We start from the raw sequence: 23,891 nt of genomic DNA, 5'->3' as shown, positions 1-23,891 counted from the left end.
CGGCGACCGGCGGGGAGGGGACGGCCCGCGTCCCCCGGAGCGCGGCCGGGGCGGAGGGGACCGGGGGCAGAGGCGTAGAACGGCGGTGGCCCCGTTGCCCCTTTCCGCGGCAGCGGGGGTCGGGCAGCGCAAGGGCGAGTGGGGAGGGCAGGCGGCCAGGGCCCCGCCGGGTCTCTCCTCTGCTTCCCTTCCCTCCCCCGGGGTTTATCTGGCGATCTGTCCTCCTGCCTCCGAAGGTGAAGGTAATTTACCAAGTACAAAAAGAGTCGGGGGAGGGAGTAGGCTGATCCCTCTCTCTGAAGTTGCTCTGCAGAGTGCCGTTTCATTTCTGCCCTTTTTCACATTCCTGCAAGACTACCAGCCAGAAATAGCCTACGGCCCCCCAACTCCCAGAGGAAAAAAAAAAAAAAAGAAAGAAAAGGAAAAAAAAAAAAAGTTACTCAAGATTGTAATTGCCAGTTAGGTTTTATTTTAAGACAGCAATGGAAAAAAAACCAAAAAACTGTGAAGAACGAAGTGTTACAGAAAGCACAACCTGGGTGGATTGGAAAGGAAACAAACTCCTTCGGATTTCATGAACAGTGCGAGGATGCCACTGCCAGATCTCTGGGTGGCTCTAGCTCGGCATCCCTCGCAACCTGCAGCAGTATTATACGCAAATGTTGCGCCGGATAAGGCGTTTTATATGAAATTTCTGATTCTCTCCCACCTTTGGTCTCAGCTGTGGCTTCTCCCGAGGAAAGTGCACTTCGAAGCATGCCTATCCCTTTCTTAATGTAACTGTTTTGTTCGTAGCTTCAGGCTTTTCCCTGTTGATTTCTAGAATTGTTGGCTTATCTGGTTTTGCAGAACTAGAAACTCGTGGAAAAATTAAAAAAAAAAAAAAAAAAAAAAAAAGAAAAAAAAAGAAAAAAAAGAGAAGAGAATAATATAAAATGCTAATAAAAAGACTCTACCAGGAGCAATAATTTAAAATGCACATTTTGCTTTGGATGCACTGTTGTTCATATAAAAGTTGTAAATATTTGTTTATTTAAACAGACTGAAAAGTGCAAAATGGAGATGAACAACATGCATTTCTTTTTTTTTTTAATGTACAAAACATTATATGCACTCGAAATGTTATAATTTCTAATATTTTTAAAAAGTTTATATTTGAGTTGTACAGAATTAAGCATTAATCAAATATTTCATTCTTACTTAACATTATCATTTCCTTAAGATATTATTTCAAGATTTAAATTCTGTGCTAATAATGGAGAAAAGAATTTTTTTTTTTTTTTTTTTTTACTGTCTACCTCACTATAATGCAAGTATTTACAACACTAAAGTTATCTGAGGTAAATTAATATTCAGAGCATTTTTGCAATACACCTTTACTGGACAATACTACAACTATTACTGTATTATTAAACGTTTTTTTTTTCCAAACAGTCAGCTTGCTTTTATATGTTCTATTATTTGGTTAAGTAAGTAATTCTGAGTTCTCAAGTAAACATTGGCTCCAGGTCTAAAAATGCTGCAGTTGAGTTGGAGCAAGTGCCACTTTAAGACACACCTCAAGCAATTCCTCCTATCTTAAGACTTTTTGTACTCTCACAGGATCTTTAGTTTCATCTTTGGGTTATGCCAGTGGCATGAAGCTGCATTATGTTTTTATGCATTTTATGTGATGATTACTGTAAGTGGGAGAATGCATTAAGGGGAAAATTTCAGGCTAACCTTTGTAAATCTCATCTGTACTGGGCACATTTATATACACTGTATGATGATGATGAGCAAAAGATAATGAATGTTTTATAAATTATATTTATTTTGATACAATGGGTAATATATTTATTAAATATTTTCTGGCTATCTCTTAGATAATGAACAACTATTCAATGAGTAGCTGTTTCAGTGCTTCAGAGAAGGATTCCCTTTCTTTCTCGAAACACTTTGTGTGGAGAAGGTGGTGGAGGCAGCGTGGGGGCTGTGAGCCCCACTCAGGAAAAAAAAAAAAAAAAAAAAGGCTCATCTGTGCAGAAGGGCTGAAAGAGCTTCTCACTTTGTGGAATGTTTTTGAAAACAAGGTTCTTTTCATGGGAAGTGGATTTTTTTTACCATATCACAAGATCTGATCACACAGGCTTTTTCTCTGGCCAACTTTCACCTCCTTGGACTGGTGTTTGAACAAAGGATTGCAGAATTGGGACTGGTCATTTGAATTGCAGCAGCTGAGATACCTACAGAAGATACCAGCCTAAGAGCTGGTGCAAGAGGCTGAGAAATATTCATCTTTTAGTACTTAATAGTCTTTCAAGTTCATTCTTAATAGATTGTAAATCACAGCTTTAAAAAGAAGTTTAATTTTGAAGCTGGGTTTGCTGTTTTCAACTCTGACAGGTGTGAACTTTGGTTGCTGCTCCAACCACGATGATTCAGTCTTCTGCTACGGATCAAGCTCCCTCCCTCTTTATGAAGGAGAGCAATAGGCAGATGATGCCCAACAGGTTGCAATGTGCTCTCTGAGGAAAGGCAATCAAGATATGCAAGACACCATCAACTGGAAATGAACACAGCGCAAAATATCTGAATTTTACAGTATTCAAAGACAGTGGAGGCTGAGTGAATCATCTCTTTATTTTGCTGTCTAGTGAACAAATGAATTATCACGTGTACAGACAATGCTCTGGCTAAAACCCTACACTGAGGTTTTCAATGTAATTTCCTTTCCATGTGAAAACCAGTATCACTTCTATTGCAAGGCTGTACATTGAACGCTTGGTAGTAGAGCTGTGCTGTCTCTGAGCTGTCCTTTTCTGCTTTGCCTCAGATGTGGCTTTGGGGAGCTTCATCAGACAAAGTTCAACTGCGGGAGGCCTAAGAAACAGCTCCTCAAAGGACGTCCTCAAAGAGGCATCAGAAATTTTGCTGTCATGGATGTAGAGCAGTTTGTACCTTCAACAATAGCTGGATTTCTGGTGACATCTTTAATGTCTCGAAAAGGGTTTGGAGGTCTTTTGTCCCAGATGTCTGGTCTGTGATTGTTGACTTCCAAGGGAAGTGAGAAGACTGGAAAAGAAGACAAAAATAGTTAGAATCTGCGATATCTGCTTTGGAGACAAACCTTTGGATTTTACTTACTGAAAGAGAGGAAACACTGGCCTTTCTGACCATGTGCTTTGGATGCTATAGCTAATATAGCATGATCTGAGCCCATTTGGCAAGTCTGCTATTCCTAACGATGGGATATCTGCTCATTTCCTTTCTTAGGTCTGCAATATTCTTTTGCACAAAACTGCGGAGCAGTACGGTGCTGAGAAGGAGAAGCGATCATCAGAGCTGATCGATGGTCTTTCCTTCCTTGTACCTCCCTTCCTCTCTCCAACCCCTCCTCAAGAGCTCACCAGTAAACTGAACAAAAAGAACCAGTAATTATTTTTTCAGCTTTTACCACAAATACTGCAAGCCTTTGTTACACAGAAATCCAAATATGGAAATTCAGCGGATACACAGCTCAGATCTCTCTGTCCTGCCAAAGTAATATGAATTTTCTTTTCCATTTCTAAAGTCCCCATGCTCAAAATCATATTTAAAAAGGGGAAATGATTTCTTTTATTATGTTGCTGGCCAGAAGAGGGAGCAGAATCTATGAAGTAGTGGGAATAGACACCAGCGGATAGAAGACAGCTGAAGTTGGTCTGGCTGATGGTGTGATACATATCAGCAGACCTTATAGGATTCATCCATCACACTGGCTATGTTGCTCAAACACAAGAAAACCACTGGTTCATCTTTGAAGTACAGATATGTATTGAAACAATTAAATTCTGAGGATGTGGATGAAAAAAAAATAGCATTGGGCTTAAGCCTTTGCTTTTTAAGTACTGCTCCTTTTTGGACTGCAGACTCCCTCTTATATTAAGTTAGGGGAAGGGTGTATTTTACTTTTTTTTTTTTTTTTTTTTTTTTTTGTGGGAAAATGTTGGAAACACCCCATGAAGAGTAGATTCTGTCTTCCTCTTCATTATCTCCACATAGGTGAGAGGTTGGCCCGTATACTGAAATGTATAAAATAAGCAAGCTTGGTTTTAATATCTCAATGTTTAACCTTAAATGTTAGGTGAGGGACAGATTTGATCACATTATGTGAAACATTTTCCTTCATAACATCTTAATCTTTACTTCAGAAGCACATCCAAAGCTTTGAGGACAATACACCAACTTCATCCTTGTCAGACATTCAGAGGCTGAGCAGCAGGACAGCAGCTTTTGATAGCATGTAGTTAGTTCCCTCACAGCAGCCATGTGCTGGAAAGGAGAATACTCCCCTAGTGTGGGCTCTTCTCGTCACTCTTCAGCTATATTATATAATTAGATTTCCAAATATTTGTTCTTGTTTCTTTGCAGTGTCTAGACCCGTTGTAAACTGAGGATGTTCCAGCTGTTCATAATTGTGAGGGAGGACAGTCCCTCACCATTGTTATCCCTGCTGCCCTCATCATCTGCCTACTCCCTGATGCCTGCAGCCTTGAAAAGTACCACTGGCTTAGTGAATACACTCTTTAGTGTATTGTACTGCTGGGAATTAGAAAGGGTTCTTCCAGTCTTTCAAACTGGAGCTAATTTTGCACCACATCAGCCTGACATATTGTATGGGATCTTGTGTTTGCCCATGTGCTAGCATTTTGACAAAACAAATGTTACTTTAACCTCTGAATGCCATCGACTCTCTCTCTGTAACTGAGTCTGAAATTGGACTTGGGACTTTTATGCCATAAGACCATTTGCCTACTAACAACTTTCTGCACTGTTTTTTAGGAAGGCCTTTGGAAGAATCTCCATCTTATAGAGCATTGTTTAATCAGGGAAAAAAAAAAACATCAATACGTTGGTTTGTGTGGTTTGTAGAATGTGAGAATCTACTCATTACTAGAGTAGAATGAATGAGAAGACTCCTAGAACAACAGGTTTTGACTGGGTGGTCAGGAAAGACCTCAGGTGAATTTAGAAGGTCTGGTTGACAACTTATTTCTACAGTGGGAAATAAGTGGGAAATTGCAGCAGGGCCATAGAAGAACAAAAGGGATAACGTGAGGGCAAACTGCCAAACATCTGAGATGTCTTTACACTAATGCTAAGAGTATGGAGAATAAACAGGAAGAACTTGAAGTCTTGGGACACAACAAAGGCTACAGTTTAATCAGCATCACACAGACTCAGTGGAATAAATTGCAGGACTTCAATATTAGTAGCAAGAGTACAATTTGTGTAGGAAGGACAGGCTGGAAAACAGGGAAGAGTTATTAGCTGGTGTCTTAGAAATGCATAGAAGGTCAGAAAGAGGGGAGAGACAGAGAGCTCTTGGAGATAAAATGGAGAGGAACAGTAAAGCTCTACTGAAGATTGCTTAGTAAGGAGAAGGAGGTTGTTGTCACATTTTCTTAGCAACTACTGGGAGTGTCCTGAGGATATTGAGGAGTTTGTCTAACCAGATATCTGCTGTAAGAAAAAAAAACAGACAACACCCAACAGTGCAGCACAGACCATTTCTGAAGTTTTTAGAATGTGTTGGGACAACTTTTTGTAGAGGCAGTTTGAGGAGACATTGTCAGATAAGCTAGGAGAGATATGACTAATAAAGAGAATCTTGCTAGAAAGCAATTGGACAAGAAAGTTTGAGAGAAGGGAAGCAAGACCAAATGACTCCTGGAAGGCAGATTTCCTCGCATGAGGAGATTGATAGGCAAAGTTCTGCAGGGGTAAAAGGAGAAATGAGCTTAAGAAAAGAGGCAGTCTGTAAGAAGTCCTTAATTAAGGGTCCTGTAGGAAGCTTTCCTGCTGGCAAGGAGGGTGGTATTGGAAGAAATCAGGGGATTTGAGTCAGGAGCTTCTTGGTTCTCTGACAACAAAACCCCATTATACGAAAAGGGAGCAAAGACACTGTACTAGGAAAAGTAAAAGAAAGCATGAAGTATAAAGAATGCAAAAGGTATCAGAAAAATGCGAAGGGAAAGGATTACCACTTCACAGGGATGGTGAACAAAAGACAAATGAGAGTCAATTTTAAGGGATCATGCTCTTGCAGATAATTTTCTGATGTCTTCCTGACCATTGGTGGTCTGCTGACCACAGACTGCCTAGCAGGGCCTGTGGTACCTAAATTTATCTCAGCATGACAGATACATATTTAAGACTAGGCAGCTTGTGGTCCACAGGCCAGGTGTTCTTTGCCTTCTCTGTATTCTGAGAAATATTTTTAAATATGTCTAGCAGGATGGGCCTTGCTTGGTCCCTTGCCACCAAAAGAGGAAGGCGTGGAGTTCCCAGGGGCTCAGTGCATGGAGCACTCTGCAGTGTTCTGGTTCCTGAGGTCTTTTCGTGATAAACTGCCTGAAATCAAGGAGAACTGGGTGCCATGGTACTGCTAAAAACCATTATGCACTCATCTGCAATTAACTCCCTTGAGAAATAACAAACCTGAATTTTGCTCCTAAAATGGGAAAAGGGGGATTTATTACGATGCCTATTGTGGCACCTAAGCTGGACAGTACTCCTGCTGGGATGTCATTAGTATTGAGCAGAGTGGAATAAATTTCTCCCATAACTTTATATAAGGTATTCTGTGAAATACAGCCATCTGAATGCTTCAGAATGGGTGACCCTTTGTTCACTCCCACTCCAGTGGAGTCCTGTGCTGCATGAGAGTCTCTTGTTGCTATCATAAACCAGACAATGGCTTATGCCATGCCAACAATGTGCTGTTTTTCTGGGTTTCTGTGAATTCACCAGACCTGAGGGGCAACAGCTCTTGGATGTGTCTGCAGGACCTCAGCACAGCCCTGAGTTGGGTGCAGTGTACCTGCTCATCAGCCCCTTCATCCACACCTTTAACTAGTGAAGAAGATCAGCAGCCAGTATGCCACAGGCTTCCAAATGTTAGTTGCTTTGTTCTGCTATTTTAGAGCAAAATAAATTACTACCATAATCCAGAACTGGAATTCATAAAGCATTCTCATGTGCCTTTTTGTCAATACCCTCTGAGCAGACTCCTTTCATAAACAGTGCTGAAGTTGTACTGATCCTTGTCTCACTCAGTTGCTGTTTCTTTTTGTTCTTTTAGACTGAAGTCTAGAAACCTATTTAATCTGGGATGTACCTCTAGCAAAAGCTGGTCTCCTGGGAGGCAGTGCAAACAAATTCATCACTGAGGAAACAGGCAGGAGAGCCATCAAACTTAAAACAGCTACAGTAAGTCTGGCTGAAAGGTTTTAAGAGAGAAAGAGAACAAAGAAGAAGTGTTTATCATTTAATGACTTCTCAAGTATTTCTGACTTTGCATTTCTTCCTAAGGAGGAACGGGACTGAGGAAGATAGGATTGTCCTGGGGCCTTTGGAAGTGGCAAACAATTTGAAAGCATTCACATTTTCTTGAAAAACAGCAAAACCCACTGTGTTGCCCTTTTGACTTGTCATAGCAGTGAATCTGTGAGGAGAATCTGTATTCAACATGCATGAGATTTTTCTGAATTTCTCTATACTTCTGAGTGCCCTAATATGTGCAATTGCTGAGCCATGTACTCTTCAGCTGCCTTTTAAGCACTGCACTGTTACAGATGTGAGAGGACTAAAAGAGCTTAGAGAAAGCCTGAAATTATGTACTCCTATATATCATGCTTTGTTCAGCTTGGTAGTCCTTGCATGTCTGATAATATTTCTTGCTCTGGGTTCTGCTCTCTAAGCTCTCAGCAACCACCAGGACAAGGTCCTCAGTGTGAAAGTGGAATCTGTTTCAGATGGCACAGCCCGGTGGCAACACCTTCTTCTCCCTACAGTTTTGATTCTGGTCTTTTCTGCTTGTGGCAAAAGGTTCAACACAAGCTCCAGAGCATTTAGACTCAGCCTAGCAAGGGAGTTTTGTTTGGTGTGAGGACGTCTATGCATTCAAATTCAAAGCAGATTGTTTTATGCAGTATCAAACTCTGTGCAGATGGAACATGGTATGATATGTTGAAGTGGGATATATAGCATGGCCATAATTCAAGGAAACACATTTATCCAGCTGGATACCTGCTATTGAGTTGGAAAACATGTGTCCTGCATTCTGGTAGGCTTCTACCAGAACAGTGAGAGGATGTAAAAGACAGATCATTCCTGGTATTGTGTGTCAGCTAATACTAACATCTATCTCGCTGTTTTCGTAGTGCTGTTCAAAATAAGCCTCCTGTTGTCACAACAGGCAATGTACAATGGATAAAAAAGCTACTGCTGAGCTTTGCACCCCCAAGTACATGTTCAGAAGTTAACGTGTGCAAACAGGCTCGACTGCTTTGCACGGCAGTGACTTTGGGCTGGCATGGCCTTCTCCTTCTCTGTCCCTGGGGAAAATGAATCCCATGCATCCTCAGGATGCAGCACTTCTTCCAGACACCGCTCCCTGACTCATGGGCTCTGGGTATCCCTAGGGTAGAGCACCCACCCTAAGCCCATGTTTTGCTTAGCCTCACTGGGATGCTGTAGGGAGCAGTGGGATGGGAATGATGGGTGTCTGTGGTGTGGGGCTGCAGTCCTCTCCCATATGGCCTTGCAAAGTGCACGCATAATTTCACAACATCCCTAAACCAGCAGGAGCCAAGCTGTATGCAGCAGCCCTATTCCTCAAGGAAAACGGGCCCACAGAGAGGTGAGCTGTAAGTGGCTTAAGCTGTATTAATCATCAACTTATGCCTCCCGCCAGGCAGAGGGAGGCTGTGCGTGCAGTTTCTTCTGTGGTTCAACTGCTAAATACCTCGTGGTCAGACTCATGAGTAATTACCTGCCCCAGCCTACTTTTAAATAATGAAGGAAGTATAAACTGTTGCCCTGGAGTGATCCATCCTTTTCAGCACTGCTGTTCCCAGCCTGCTGATCACCAGCTCTGCTCCCTTGCACCCTTCCAGGCTCTGACATCGCTCCCTGCATCCCAGCCAAGCACAGTTAGTAAATAAACATCCCTCTCCTTTGCTCAGGCTAACAACACTCCCTTCTCACACCCTTCCCTCTGCTTTTTTCTTTTGCAGACTTTGTTCCTTTTGGATCTTGTTTAACTTTCAAGACCTTGTGACCTCACTTACCAGTTTGGTTGTCGTGGTTTCTCAGGGCACAGTCCCTCAGCCCCCTCAGAGATGATGGCATCTGCTCATTCCTCCTGCCTCTCCCTCTCCCAGTTGTGCCTTTTTCCATGTTAGTCACCTCTTCCTACTCCCAGATCCCAAATCTCTCATCACTCTCATAGCTGCAAAAATTACATTTTCCCTAGGAGCACTGTACCCTTGAAATCCTGTTAGTTCACTTTGCCTCCCTCCCCAAGACTAACCTGGAAAAATGCTGATATAAAAAAATGGAGGCTGACTCTGGTGAGCAAAAAAACTTGCTTTCCTCAGTGCCTTTTTTTGGCTACAATTTTTGTGATGCAAAACTCTTATCTCACACTACAAAAGACAGGTTTCTAAGAAGAATAAAATGGATTTTTGTATTGGAAAAATATCACTGAAAAAAATTCACTTTTGGTTTTAAAGAAGCTTTTGCAAGGGTAGAGGTGAAATACCACTTTCTGTGACTTTCCAACTCTGCCTTCTCCATTCTTTCAATACCAAGCACCAAGAAAAATAGGAAAAGACAAAACCCATAGGACATGAAGATACGTTTTATAAACAAAGTAAGCATTTTCATTTCACTAAAAGCTCAGCCACGTAGCAACCCTCCTCACCCCTGCAGGGTTTTGTTTTGTTGGTTTATTTTTTTGCAAGATCAGTCACTCTTCCCCTCTGCAGCAGGAGCTGCTGGGCCAGCCAAGATGCTCTGCAACCCAGTGGTCTCAGTGCTGCATGGAGCAGGTACAGGGGAATGTGCTGGTCCTTGGTGCACCGTGGGGCTCCCAAGGAGCAGGGACTGTGCCTTCCCATGCTGAGCACACTCTCCTGGCATGGTTGGGCAATAAACCCAGGGCACACTGGCCATACTGGCTTTTCTTGAGTGTGCTGATGACTCTTGATTGGCCTAACCTGACACAACCCATCTCTTGTTTTCACGAATTCAAAGAGATTCCTTCTAGAAGGCTGTGGGAAGCAGAGAAATATGTGTGTGACCTAAGGGCAGGCATAGGTCTCTCCTGTGGCAGAGAGCTCTGGAGCATCTTGGTATTTCCCTCTTGCAGATAGCCTGCCCTCTTTTTTGATGTGGAAAATACTATAATTATGCCGAATATTTGTAAAAGGTTTTTTTGTGCTGCCATAAGGACTGAAAACAGCAAAACACAGACATTGTCCTGCATGGAAAGCATGGAAATTGCAATACATTTTCTGGCACTACTTGTTGCAATTTGCAATGGATTCAACACAGTGAATTCCTGTCCCCTGTGTGCACAAGTACAGCAATGTTTGGGTTCCATAGGCAACAAAAGCATTAGATTTTAAAATGCTAGTTTTGTATGAATGTAAAAAAAAACATAGAAAAAGGAGCAGGTAGAAAGCAAATTGCAGAGTTCACATGCTTTGGATTTGCTGTCATTTGTGCTGGGAGGAGAAGGAGTATCATTTATGTGAGCAGCACAGCCCCAGTCCTAGATAGCTGAGATCAAACCGACATGCAAAAGCAGTGATGGTGCTCAGAGGAATGTGTGAGAATGGAGCTGCTTGTGAGCGCTGAGTGAGTAGAAAAAGCACAGCATTGGTCATTAGGTGTAATGAACACTTTGGGGTTTGTCTCTGACAGGACCCAGGGCGATGTCCATGGTGTCTCTGTGAGGGTGGTCATGGCTCTCCAGTCTGTCGGGTCACTGCAAGAGGCTCTTGCCCAGTGGAGGGAATTAAAGAGCTCATTAGCGTGACTCTTTCTGGCCCTCACAGGTCCATTAACTCTAAAGCTTGTATCTCTGTCACACATTCAGTGTAGGGAGAAGCTGGAAGGAGGTGAGTGTGTCTCTTCTTTGACATGGCAGATGTGTGAAGAGCTGTGCCAGAGCAGCGAAGCAGCTGAGCTCTGAGCTGAGCAGTCTGAGCTCTGCAAACAGCATCTGCTTGAAGTGAGAAGAGGGACTGATGAGGAAGAGCAAACGTGGTCAGAGAGCATGGTGTATGTATCTGCCTTCACGTGGCAGTGAAATCATGCTGGGATGGTAACCCTGTAACCCACAGGCTACTACAGAGCAAAGGCTTAACTCTGAGTGCTTGCAGATATGCATGACCCTCAGCAACTGAGGCCAGACAAAAAAGCAATTTTAAGGTCTTCCACTTCTTAGTCTCCAGCTTAAAATATACTTTTAAAAAAGACTTGATTTTCAGAAGCTTTGATGTTCAAAATATTTTGTGTGTCATGCTCCCTTAAAATCAGGCATCCCCCAAATCAGTAACTGGCACTGGATTTGTTCCTCGGGGTCAATGAAGTAAAGAGATCTTAACCAGTTTAAACCTCTTAGCACCAAGGACGAAACCTTTCTCCTGGAGGAGGTCTCTGAGAGGTGAAACGTGTGGTTGTGGTGAGAGCCACCAAAGTCTTGTCTGTAAGTCTGTGAGAGGCTCAATCTGTGTCAAGTTCTCCTGTGTCCTGCTGCAGGGGAAGTCATGTCATTTGCACAAAGTGGGCAAGTAGTGTGGTACATGGAGAAAGGGGCTGCCACTGACCCAGTGAGGAAACACAAGCTCTGGTTTCTGTATTTCTTATGGTGGAATAGTGCTCAGCAGCACTGTAACAGGGAAAAGAGTTACTTATTTAGGGAGAGGACTCTCTGGAACTAGGGCATGCTGTAGATGCTGTAGGAAAGCCCTGGTCAGTCCCTTAGAATGATGGAGCTGGGTATCTATTCCTACCAAAAATGGGCTCTGACTAAGCTCTTGGAGAAAAATTGCATTGCTTTTTAATGATAGACAAAGTATATTAATGTGAAGAGTTGACATGCAAGCCAAACTTTGGACAGCTCTGTCTCTCCTGAGTCACTTGTTTGTGATAAGTAAATAATGGCTCACAGTAACTCTGCAGACCTAAATATTTGGCTGCCTGTATATTTCACAGAAAGTTCCCCTGATTTGGAAAGGTCACACAAATGTAACAGCTTGGCCCAGATGTGAAAACCTAAGAACCTCCCCTGAGTGCCACAGGGCAGCAAGCCACCAGTCACCTTCAGATGCCACAGCCATTGCTCATCTGTTTGTTAGATGGGCTGTACACAGGAATTATCTCTGTAGAGTTAGGAAGTCCAGGCCAATGCATGCTTCTGTATTATTTGTGAGCTGTTGGGGAAAAAAAACCCATAACCTTTTCCTTTTTTTATCTACAATGCTTTCCTTGCTTAAGGAGGGGTGCAGAAGGAATCTGAACTACGGGGACTGATGCTAGCTGTGAGCCTTATATAGAGGGGGTGTTTTTCATGCAATTCACCTGGGAAGTTCTCAAAAGAGCTTCTCAGAAGTATGGGCTAGGGTATGGGGTGCCCTTCTGGGCATAGCCATGAGGGTGCCCTCATGGAGTGGCTATGGTTGGCCTTGGGTCGTGGTGTGCTGGAACATTTTCATGGCTCCTCTCTGGTTCTCAAATAGATGATGGCCTCCAATGTTGCAAAGGCTACTTGGCTCTTGTGTCTACTTGTGCAAAGCACCTTGCTTGACCAGTGGAAGATGGTGCCAGGGGATCCTTTTGTGATGCTAGAACAAGCTGTATGATAGCTCCTTCCACTCCAATAGGCTTGTAGAGGGGACAGAGGCAACACATCTCCTACCAAAATCTCACAGAGCCCACTGAGCTCTGCAAAAATTACCAAACAAGTGCCATCAGTCTTCAGGTGGCATGAAGTGACATGGAGAGTGGCAGTGTCCTGCAGAAGCCCCAGAAAGAGGGGGACTCCTGGGTCTTGGCTTTTCCATCCCAACATCAGGTGGTCCCATGGGGGCAGCATCCTGTAAAGTAGCAGCACCTCTTCACCACTGATCTTCAAGAGAGTTGGTCCCTGCTCAGACCCCTTGTACCTGCAGGGCTCCCTTTTAGATCCTGCATGCTGGGTTGCAAAATTATAAAGATCTTCCAAAGATCCATAGGTGATACCTATCCAAGCAGACCACACAGATTATACTTCTGCTTTCCCAGAACAGTGAGAGGGGAAAACTATCCCCATATTTCCTTACAGAGGTAGCTGTCTGAGTGGGTGAGTCAGAGACAATTTGGATGCAGTTCTGGTGTGCTCATCTTTCTTTTATTTACCCTGGCACGTGAAGTTGGACAAAATGTCAGAGTGCAAAATCAAGGCAAAGATAGGGAGCTACTGAATCTTATGTTTAGTTTAATATAACAATTTGAGAGGAGAAACTGGGAGATCTCACGCATGGTCTCTGTTGGCCTGAGTCCACAGCTGCTTGATTTACTGCAGCTGAAGATCTGGCTCTAAACTGTTTTCTTCCTGCATAGATGCAGCTGTGGTCAAGCCAATTGGTGCATGTCTGCAGATGAGCACCCTGTGTAAAACCCAACAGAGAGAAAATGGGGGAGTAAAATTTCAAGCACTGAATGCCAGCATTCAGCTAAGTACTACCTCTAACCCAAAGTGCAGCAGAGGGATCTGCACCTTGTAGTTGGGGATGCTCCCATTTGAACAGCCACATGATTTAAATCTAAATTCTGCATTGCTTGCCTCCTCTGAGTCTTTTCTCAGACTTCAGTTGCTGTGGGAAATACCAGCCTCTTTCCAAGAAGGGTGATAGTAGCTTGCCCTGGCTGCCACAATACACTTTGAGCTCTCTTATCTCTGTGCAGTGCTGCAGCTGTAAGCATAGACATGTTTTTGACCCCTCTAATGGCTTTGGATCAGCGTGAGTTTAAAAGAGTCACGGATTTTCTTACAAATGTCTTGCCAATGATAGTCTTCAAAATTTCTTGTCTCATGATTTTCTCTTTAGCTACCCACCATTAAGTCTCCCCTTAGCCTTACTAATATCTATCATGCATTCTACCTGCTGTACACCATAATCCCCCCAGTAGCATAGGGTTAACCTGTAGGAAGTAACTATCTAGCTGTACTTTTTCTTTTCCTCCTGAATGACAAGAGATGGATTCCTTCTGTTTGTCAGCTATGTGGGAGTAAGTTGCCTCCTTGTGAATTGTGGCAACTTAAATGTCTGTATCTCAAATTTTCAGGTCTGTTTCACTGGAAAACCTCAAAGAAGAGCACAGTGATGCCACAGCTCTCTGCCTTTGTCATGGACCTTCTTTAGTGTCTAGAGTGCACAGCTGGCTTAAAACCCAGTAATTTCTGCCCTCAAATGGAGATTTCACACATTAGCCCTGGGAGGACTTTGATATGGGCCACCCGGTATTAGACATTTCATGTGCTGGGGGAAGGGAATGTTAACTTGTCTATTTTTTTTTTTTTTTAAATCATGTTTCCTGCATGTAAGATTGCAAGCACACCACAGAGATCCAACTTTCTACTTTAATTGATTATCAATTCTGTTTGTGTAGCCAGAAAAAGGTACAGGATTTGGTGAGCTGACTTCTGAGTACCATTCTGCATGATGGGAGCCTTGTGTCTGCAGACTACTGCCTTCCTTTCTCTTCTGTATAGTCAGTGTGTTGATCCCATGAGAGCACCAAGCTTCATTCATCACGCTTTGTAAGGCACCATACAACATCTCACCAGCTCCTCCTGGTACTAAGTAGTTTTTTTATCAGTGAAACAAAATTTTTTTTGCTCACCTCCTGGCTATCCCTGCTTGGGATAGAATCACACTGGAGTTTTACCTAGTGACAGAAGTTGAATGCTTCCTGCTTTTACTGTTTATTTAGTAAAACATTTTACATTCCTGGAGAGATACCAGTCTATCATTAATGGATTCTTGGCTTGATGCCAGCAGCTAATAGTTTTATTGGTACTCACAGCATAGTTATGTGATTTGGGCAACTGCACTGAGCTGCGCCTTCCTCTTCTATAATTCTGACCCTAAAAAGGCTCCCTGAAGGAGGGATAGTTGGCAGGGTCTGGAGAGGGGGAAGGGGTGAAGGACTCTGCCCTAGGGAGGGCAATAGGGAGGGCTAAAACACAGGTCCTGTCTGTCAGCTGGAGAGCTCTGCAGCCTCAGTTAGGGGCAGGGTGAGGTGGAGGCTGCACACACCTTATCTGTGCCATGGTGAGTGCTCCTGCCTCACCCCACATCTTGCTGGGAACCTCTCCCCTTGCTGCCCATGGCACAGGGATTCTTTGGGCCCCAGGTCTCCAGTGCAGGCAGAGCTGGCTGCCAGCAGGGCTGCAGGCAGAGCTCGGTAACTGCAGAAGTGGGAGCTGGGCTCACAGCTCCAGTGTATGATTAAAATATCTGTCTTGTTCACACTCATTTTCCACTGGTAATTAAGACGGAGCCACTTATTTCTTAGTGACTCTCTGAGACAGAGCCACTATTCCTCTTCCTCCATTCGTCTCTGTGACAAGAGGGGGGTGTCACTGTTTTTAAATGGGGGGCTTGCATTTGTCTTTCAGCTGGAGAAGTCAGGTTGTTATATATGTACATATGCATTTCAAGGGTATGACGTAGTAGCTGGAGAAAAATGAGTGCTTTGGTGCTCTGGGTCAAGTTTATTTAACACTACAATGTTTTAAAACAGGGTGATGCCATTTCAATTAAATGTCTCAGAATGTTTTGCAAGGTAATCGTTTAAGAAACTTTTCAGAACTACTTCTGCAAATCAGGCACGTCTTGCATAAAACACCCACCCTGGCAATAAAATAGTATGTGTTAGAAAAATGTAGCTGGGGGCTTTACTAGAAATGAGGGGAGCAGTAATATTCTTTTCAGGACCATCTGTCTGGTTTGTAACAACATGCTGTTAGGTAAGGCAGCACTGCAGCTTGCTCCCTATTTCGTTTCCAACATTTGTGTTTTGCTTCTCTCTCACAGCAAGCTTTTGATACTGTCAGAAAGGACAATGAAAAGAGGCAAAAAAGGAAAAGATTAGTGAGCACTTGAATTTACAGTGCACATTTGAACTTGCCTGCAACTCTCCCTTTCCCCTGCAACTTTAATTCTAGGTAGTTCTCATGGCGTTGCAACCTCTGGATTTCTAAAACCATGACATTTCTGTTGATTATTGAAAGTTTAGCAAGAGATTTTTTTTCCCCAAACTCTTGGTTATTTGATCCTTTTCTGTAAAGGAGTATTTGAAAAAGCTGTGGCATAATGGTGTCTCATTAGGTTTCTAGGGAGAGTGGAAATCAGAGGAAAGATGTTTCCAAAGAGGGTGTCAGATTCTGATCTCTTTTACAGAAGGGTAAATCCAGAATAACTCTGTGCAGTTACTTTAGATTTATGCTAGCATAAATAAGATAAGAATTTGGCTCTGGGAATCTCTGTAGCTCCCCATTTGCTCATCTAACAGCTGGCAGCTTGCTTCTTGTTATTCCTCTTGCTTTCTGGGCTGATTTGTCTTGCCTGGTGCTCAAGTCAGGAACAAATGAGCTTGGGAGTTAGTTGACTGAGCAAATGCATTTTGCACAGCACACAACTATGAACAGCTCAAGATCCTTCACACAATCATACATATTTCAGATTTCCCAAAGGCCAGAAATTAATGGCTAGTAAATGGATAGAAATATTACTTCACACAGTATGTAGTAAACCTCTGGAATTTGGTACTACAGGAGGTCACTGATTCAGATGATGGGTCAGGATTTGAAAAATGGCTGGATAATTTCATGTCAACTAATTACACTTGGAACTGGGCAAGAAAAGATGGAGTTAAGTAGACCTCTTGAACCAGTCTACACACAAACTCCCCTGTAGGGACCAGGGAAGAATCTTCCCCTTGTACATGGTTGTGCCCAGCTTGGCAAAGTCCAACTTGCCTTTTTGCCTGTTCCTCTCCATGGTGGGAGGCAGCAGGAGGGGGCAGGTGAAGGTGAGATTTGCAGGGCTCTGTCTGCTTCCTGCAAACCCCAAGGTCCCAACACCTCCTGATTTTAAAGATCTAGATCTAGACCCAAGCCAGACCTGAACTGTCTCCTCCTGCCTTTGGTGCTTGTTGAATTTCATCTCTGTGCTGTAACTGGTATGAACACACTCATGGACAGACACACATTCAGAGAACAAAATAGACATTGGTATATGTAAGCCAATGCACTCACTGCTCTCTGTATTTACAAATTAAATCAGAAAACAAAATCACTTCTAAACTATTTTAGAAAATTAATAGCCCTAAGCTCTCAAGCACTTAGATGTGTGGTCTAACCCTACCTTGGGAGCTTCCTAGTGAAGGCACCAACCAGCTCAGTGCAGTTCCCATCTGTAGTTGTCAAGTGCTGCTTGAGAGAAGTCCTGGAACACCAAGGCATCTGCTGGTGGTTGACAGGGAGGGAGTGTGCTCTCCAGGTGCTTGAGGCCAGGTGAGACTGTCTGGGGCACCTCAAATAGCTCTAAAAAACAATGCTGAGGCAATTAAATCTGGGTCAAAACATGAATATGCATCCTATTCATGAATATGCAGCAAATCCCCAAGAGGGAGCTGAGGTTGTTTTCCAGGACTGCAGAGGGCTTCCTGACATAGTGCTGGTCATTTCCCAGGCCACAGACACAAGGATTACTGGTAGACTTACTGTGGGGCCATCCCACAGTAGACCCAGTCTTGCAGTGTGGATAGTACTGTCTGATAGTACTGTCTGATAGTACTTAAGAGGGCACAGTCTTAAGTTGTGCTGGGGGAGGTTTAGGTTGGACATTAGAAAGAATTTCTTTACTGAGAGGGTGATCAAGCATTGGAATGGGCTGCCCCGGGAAGTGGTGGATTCTCCATCCCTGGAGATATTTAAAAAGAGCCTGGATGTGGCACTCAGTACCATGGTCTGGTAACTGCAGCGGTAGTGGATCAAGGGTCGGACTTGATGATCTCTGAGGTCCCTTCCAACCCAGCCAATTCTATGATTCTATGAAGAACTTAGGTTTTGGGTCTAGATCCAACCAGGAGTACAGGCATGCCCTCAGAAGTACAATGTTTTGAAAACCTGCCTTCCTATAAAGAGCTGTCTAAATCAAACAGAAAAAAAAAAAAAAAAAAGAATTCCCACTAGCAGTGATAGTAGAAGGCTTGAGCTCTGAGAAGGTATTTCAGTGAAGGTAGCAGGTAGGTGTGATTTGGAGTCCCTGGAGGCAGCACAGTCCTGGATTCTTGTTTTTCAATGATTACTTCCTGTGGAGGTCCTTAGAGGGGTGGACCTGCAGTAAATAGGAGAAATCTTCTTAGCGTCTTCAGGAAAAGCCGCAGGCAATTGTGTTTCATAGAAACAAGATGTATTTCAGAACTGGGCAGCAGAGGTGCACGACTTTGACAACAGAGCATGGAGGGAGCTCGAGGACTGCACAGAACTGCATATTACTGGATTTTGGTCCACAACACATGCATAGAGTAATTATTTTTTATTACTGACAGCTCTGACTGCCTTAAACACCTGAACAATAAAGACCTTGTGGTTTCCTGTCAGCCGGGAAAGTGATGTCAATCGGAAATCTGTCCCTAGATCCTCTCAAACCAACAGCTTTGCCTTTGAGATGGCCAGAAGAATATGAGGGATTCTGCTGAGCAGTTGCAACTCTCTGATTTGATCAGATTCAGGCCAGAAAAAAACCCTGTTCACACACAGAAGGACTTCCAAAGAGGTTTATGCAAATGGCAGCTCTCTCAATTGACCTAAGGGAGCTATGACTTGGCAGATTTTTAGAGAAAATCCTCATTTTCTGTCTGGAAGCTTGGTAGGAGAGTGGATCATAACATGGTAATTGTCAGTTCCGAACAAGCTCTGCTCTCACCTTTTTTTAGCTTCAGCTGAGAATGAGTCTGCAAGCAACTTCAGCATTTTGAGTATTCCTTTGAACTGTTGATCAAAGACATCATGACATAACTGCTTTGCTCTGTACAGCTAGGGACAACTAAACACCCTGAGATGGTCTTTTTGGCAAGTAGGAAAACTCTTCCTGCTGAAGTTGCCCACAATGAAGCTTGCAGCTGCAGTGAATAATCTCTGGGTTCCCAGTCCTTTGCAGATGCAGACACAGACACAGGTTTCCTCCCTCTGTAAGCAGCAACCTCTGTTTTCCTCTGCTCCTTTGTCAACTGTGAACAGAGACCTGCCAGCAGCTGCAATATACTCATAAAAAAAAAAAAAAAGAAAAAAAAAAGAAAAGAAAAAATCTCCACTCATCTCTGTTCCCCAAGCAGCTGTTCTCAAATGTCCTGCACTTTACAAGGTTCAATATATTGAAGTACCTGCAAGTTAACATCTGAGAATCCAGAGTGCTTCAGCTGGTGGGGCTCAGAGGCCCATGTTTGCAGTCTATGGCTAATGACACATCTCCTTGGCCTTGTGGGGGCTGGACTTGGTAGGTTTAGCTGCAAGGGTAGGGAGATCCATTTGGATCTTAAAGAGGTTCCCATGCATGTTCAATTGGTTGCAGACATCCAGCAACTGCCATTGCATCTCTCCTGTGTTTGTGATCTTTCCTCCCAGGTAAGCACTAACGTGCAGACAGAGGTGGTACCTGTGGACAGAAAAGGGGTGACTCAAATGAGTACATCTAAAGAACTAACCAGGATAAAGCACTTGCTGTCCAGCTGAACAAGGCTTTTAATCTAAAATGCTTCCCAGGATCACAGGTTCATCAAACAATATGATCGTGGAACATTTTGCTAAAACACAGAAGTGCCTAAAGGAAGCTGCTGAGTAAGTTTCTTACATCCAGAAGGAATTTCACCTTTCCTTGGAGAGAGCCTTGGATATCAGAGACAGAGATTCAAGTCCCTCAGCTAAAGTAAAGAGTCTGGGTCACCCTGTGGGGCCACCAGATGTCTTGTGAGTCTGTTTTTTTCATGAGAACTCCCATGGAAAAGGTTGTGTTTTGATTTAATTCTACAGAGAAGTGAAATATGGTATCTTTCATGTTTTGCATGAAATAAAGTCCTCGTTTTCTAAACAGGCCTAGCTATCAGTGAGTAACAGGTCTAAACCTTAGGGAAACTATATTCCCCTGCATATTTTGGATAATTCTCAATTTTTTTTAAACAGTAGAGATCTAGAAATGCAAAGAAACCTCATAACTTTAATTAAAGCTTTTTGCTATCAAACCATAAAAAATACCTTATTTGTATGTGTATATATGGGTGTGTGTGCAAACATTAAAGTAAAAATTAATACATGTAAAAGTGGTCAACAATGAACAGTAATTAAGTGGCCACATGTCACTTCACGTTAGCCTTGAGATACAGTTAGACATTATACAGTTCTTCTAGAGCAGGGGTAGGGCAACCCAGCACTAAATAACCTTTCAGACACATGTTCTTTATTAACAAAAGCATGAAAAAGTCACGAGCTTTTGTGTCTCTATCTGGCCAAAATCTTTGTTGTCCTTCCCCCTTTTAATGCTACTAGTCCTAATCAGTGTAGATATGCACTGATTACAGCACATAACCTCCAAGGTCTCATCTTTGCAGTATGAAATGGTCCTCCACCATCCCCTTGCTGGTGCAGCAGTACTGCTGAAGGAAGGAGAGCAAGGGAAACTGGCTGCTGGTGGAAATGATGGCTAAAGTACCATACTTTTGAGTCCAGCAGACCTGGACTCAAAGGACTGGAAAGGCAGCCAAGAGCACTGTTGTGTTATCAAGCTGTGGTATCAAGCTGGTATCAGCTAAATCAGACAATTCGTATCTTCAGCTGTCTTATCTGTGCTAATAATTTCTGACCAAGAACATTTACAATGTGATTTTCTTTCGTGGGCTGTGTTAACACTGGGGATAGCCATGATGTGTGTATCAGTGTCCCTGCAGAGCTACTGATAACCCCACGTTAGTCAGCCAGTACAGTATGTGAGGGCTGAACCTCTGAGAGCACTAGTGCATCATCAGAGTTACAGTCTCTCTGGTTTCTGCTGTAAAGGGTTGTCATTCACATCATCTTCCTCCTTCGAGTTTGCCAGGAGCTGGGTCTGACCTCCAAGGACTTCAAAACGTGATTCCTTGTGCGTTACAGAGCGTCCACTCCTCTGGGCAGTGATCAAATTGCTTTTGATGTGGCTCACTGTGGAAGGATGAAGGCTGCATGATGTCACCAGTTGCCTTCTGAGGGACCCTGGCAGCCCTGCCAATGTCAACATGGACATGGTTGTGCTGCCTGGCTGTGAGAAGCACTGTGCTGAGTCCTTCCAGCCCTGCAGGAACCACCAGGGTTTTATCAGCCTTCTCTGTTGCTACAGGCAGCCTTTCACGGGCCCCTGCAGGGAAGCAGCACAGGCAACCATCCTCTAAGTGTGGAGCTGAGCTACAGCTTCTCTTTTAAAAGAAATATTTCTAGAGAGCTTTTAATCACTCTGCCTGGTCTCTACTCCGGGTGTGTATGTGTGTGCCTGCATGGGTGGATGAGGGTTATTTCAGATCTGCATGCATCTGGTGGCTCAGAAAAAACAAAAAACTGAGTTCTAACTGGTCTGCAGGCAGCTTTTGTTTTTCCCAGGACAGTAGCAGTCAACTTTTAATCCTTTGGGATAGTGGGAACAGGTTATAAGGTAAAGCAAAAATGCAGCTATTGTAAAAGCCATGCACATCTGCCTCTGGGAGTATATTTATCTCATACAGATTTACAAATGGGTTGCTGGGAAGCAGGAGGTCCCAACAAGGTGCCTAACTGACCCCAAAGCACTTCAAAGCAGCATATCTAAAGGTAGGGGCAATGGGTGCTGCTAGCTGTGATACAGGCCCTTTCAGATGCTGTAGGGCAGGTGTCTTTTATCTCCAGTGAAAGCTTGTGCCTTGACAGAGTCCAGAGCTGATGCTGCTGCCTCGATTTTTGTGGGTATTTATGTACCAGGCTGAGGAGAAGGATATTTTGAGTTCAGAAGCTAAAGCAAAGAAGTGCAGTTGTTGGGAGATGAGGGATGAGAATGATGAGGGGTGAGTTGATGTGCTCCTAGCATTTAGGAGGAGTGAGAGGGATAAATGTAGGGATTTGAGGTTTCACCTTGGTGAGATGGAGTAGGAGAATGTGGAGGGCAGTGCCTGATGTGAGACTCCAGAGCTGCATTAAAAGATTCTGACTGAAGAGCTTGGAGGTGGTGCTGCTGCCCAAGGTAGGCTCAAGCAAGCCCAAACTCTGCTGCTGGTCATGAGGAGAAGCAGCATTAGATGACCACTAGATGACCCTTGAAGCATTAAATGACCATTAGATGACCCTTGAGGGTGGTGGGCACAGGGTAGCCCAGCAGTAGTGGCTTGTCATGAAAGGTGCCCATGTTACCTTGTTCCCAGATAGTCTGACCCTGAGAAGTGAGCATTGTCCCCATTGTACCTTTGCCCAGCCCTGCCTGGGGACTGGCTGGTCTGTGACTGCAAAATCCAGGATACAAGATTTCCTTGAAAGTGGCATAGACACTACAAGCAGTGACTACAGTGAATCTACATCCCTTGTCTCAGTTACTTCTGGCCACAGATTGTTTTCACTTCAGGGACCCAAGAACTTGAGAGAGGAAATGGGAATAGAAAATCCACCAGGATGGCTGAGAAAAGGCTATGAGGCTACTGCTACCTTTGGGTAAGAGTATCCTCCAGTTCTTCCTTTTTGATGTGGAGAAAAGAACGTGTTGGGTACAGCTTTTTGATGACAAAGGTACTGCTCACCCAGGGACATTTCCTAGGCTTACTCACACAAAACAGCATCCTACATATTACTTCTAAGAAATGGTGAAGCTCATGGTAGATATAGGACAAGGGAAACAAAATAAATCCATTGATGAAATGGTGGACAGCAGGCAGGGCTGGTGGGAGGGGAGCTGTTTGGGCAAAGGGGTTTCGCTGGGGACTGGTAACCAGTGACTGTGGTGGATCCATGACACGAAAAATGAAGCCAGATCATCAGAAAATTAGGCAAAAATTCAGCTAAAGACCAGAAGAAACCATTTGTAATGTAATCCTGACAAAGACTGGAGTAGAGTACTGACTGGGAATGTGGAATAAGAATAGGTAAGGAATCATATCTTGCTACTTTGGGTCCAAGTGTGTCTGTAGAACATGTTTCACCATTTAATTTTTGTAAGTGAATAGGATTACATCAGTGAAATCCCAAATTCTGCCATCTACTTTTCTTAACAGACAGAAGCAGGAGAATTCCCAGTGCTGCCTGAGTTTGGAAGCACAGTCCCAGGGTTAGGCAGAAAAGCAAGCCTGGCAAAAAGGTTGTGAGCTGATGGTTTCATTGAACTGAGAGGAACCAAATGATGGAGATACCAAAATGGCTTGACTGGTTTTAGGAAAAGACATCACAAGACATCATCAAGCAATCACAGACAAAATTAAAAACAAGACCTGTGAACTCTGTGGTTGGAATTAAGACTTGAAGCAGCTGCAGATGTCAGAGAAGGAATTAAAAAGAGGGCATAAAACATGAGCTGGGGGCTTTGTAAAAAATGACAACAGTGTCTGATAGTTTCCCAAAAAGGCAAAGGGGCAAGCTTTAGATAGAAAATTGTTGAAAGCAGAAGCTACAAAGCATTACCCCCTTTTGGGAAGCTGCCCAGGTGCATCATTTAAGTCCGCAAAGGCTTTGCTGAGGCTTTTGGTAACCTGGCTGTTCTATGCCACAAGAAATGTTCCACTAAAAGGAAGGAGTCCAAGTAACTTGTAACTGAATCTTGTAACTGGTTTGAAACTTGCCAGCGGAAACAGAGTGAAGTGAGGACACCAGAGGGTCCATTATGGCTCTGAGTGGGACATTGCAGGTTGCAGTGTTTATGTATTTTCTGGGTTTTACTGTGAAGTTAAGATTTTTTCAGCACCTTCTTAATTTGTTCATAAGCTGGAGTCCTGAGGAGTCATCTTGCCTAGCTCTAGTGGTATAAAAAAAAATCATGCAGAAGCTGCAT

This window comes from Heliangelus exortis, chromosome 2, assembly GCF_036169615.1.
Source record: "Heliangelus exortis chromosome 2, bHelExo1.hap1, whole genome shotgun sequence".
In the NCBI taxonomy this organism is placed as follows: Eukaryota; Metazoa; Chordata; class Aves; order Apodiformes; family Trochilidae; genus Heliangelus; species Heliangelus exortis.
This window is presented reverse-complemented; position numbering follows the sequence as displayed.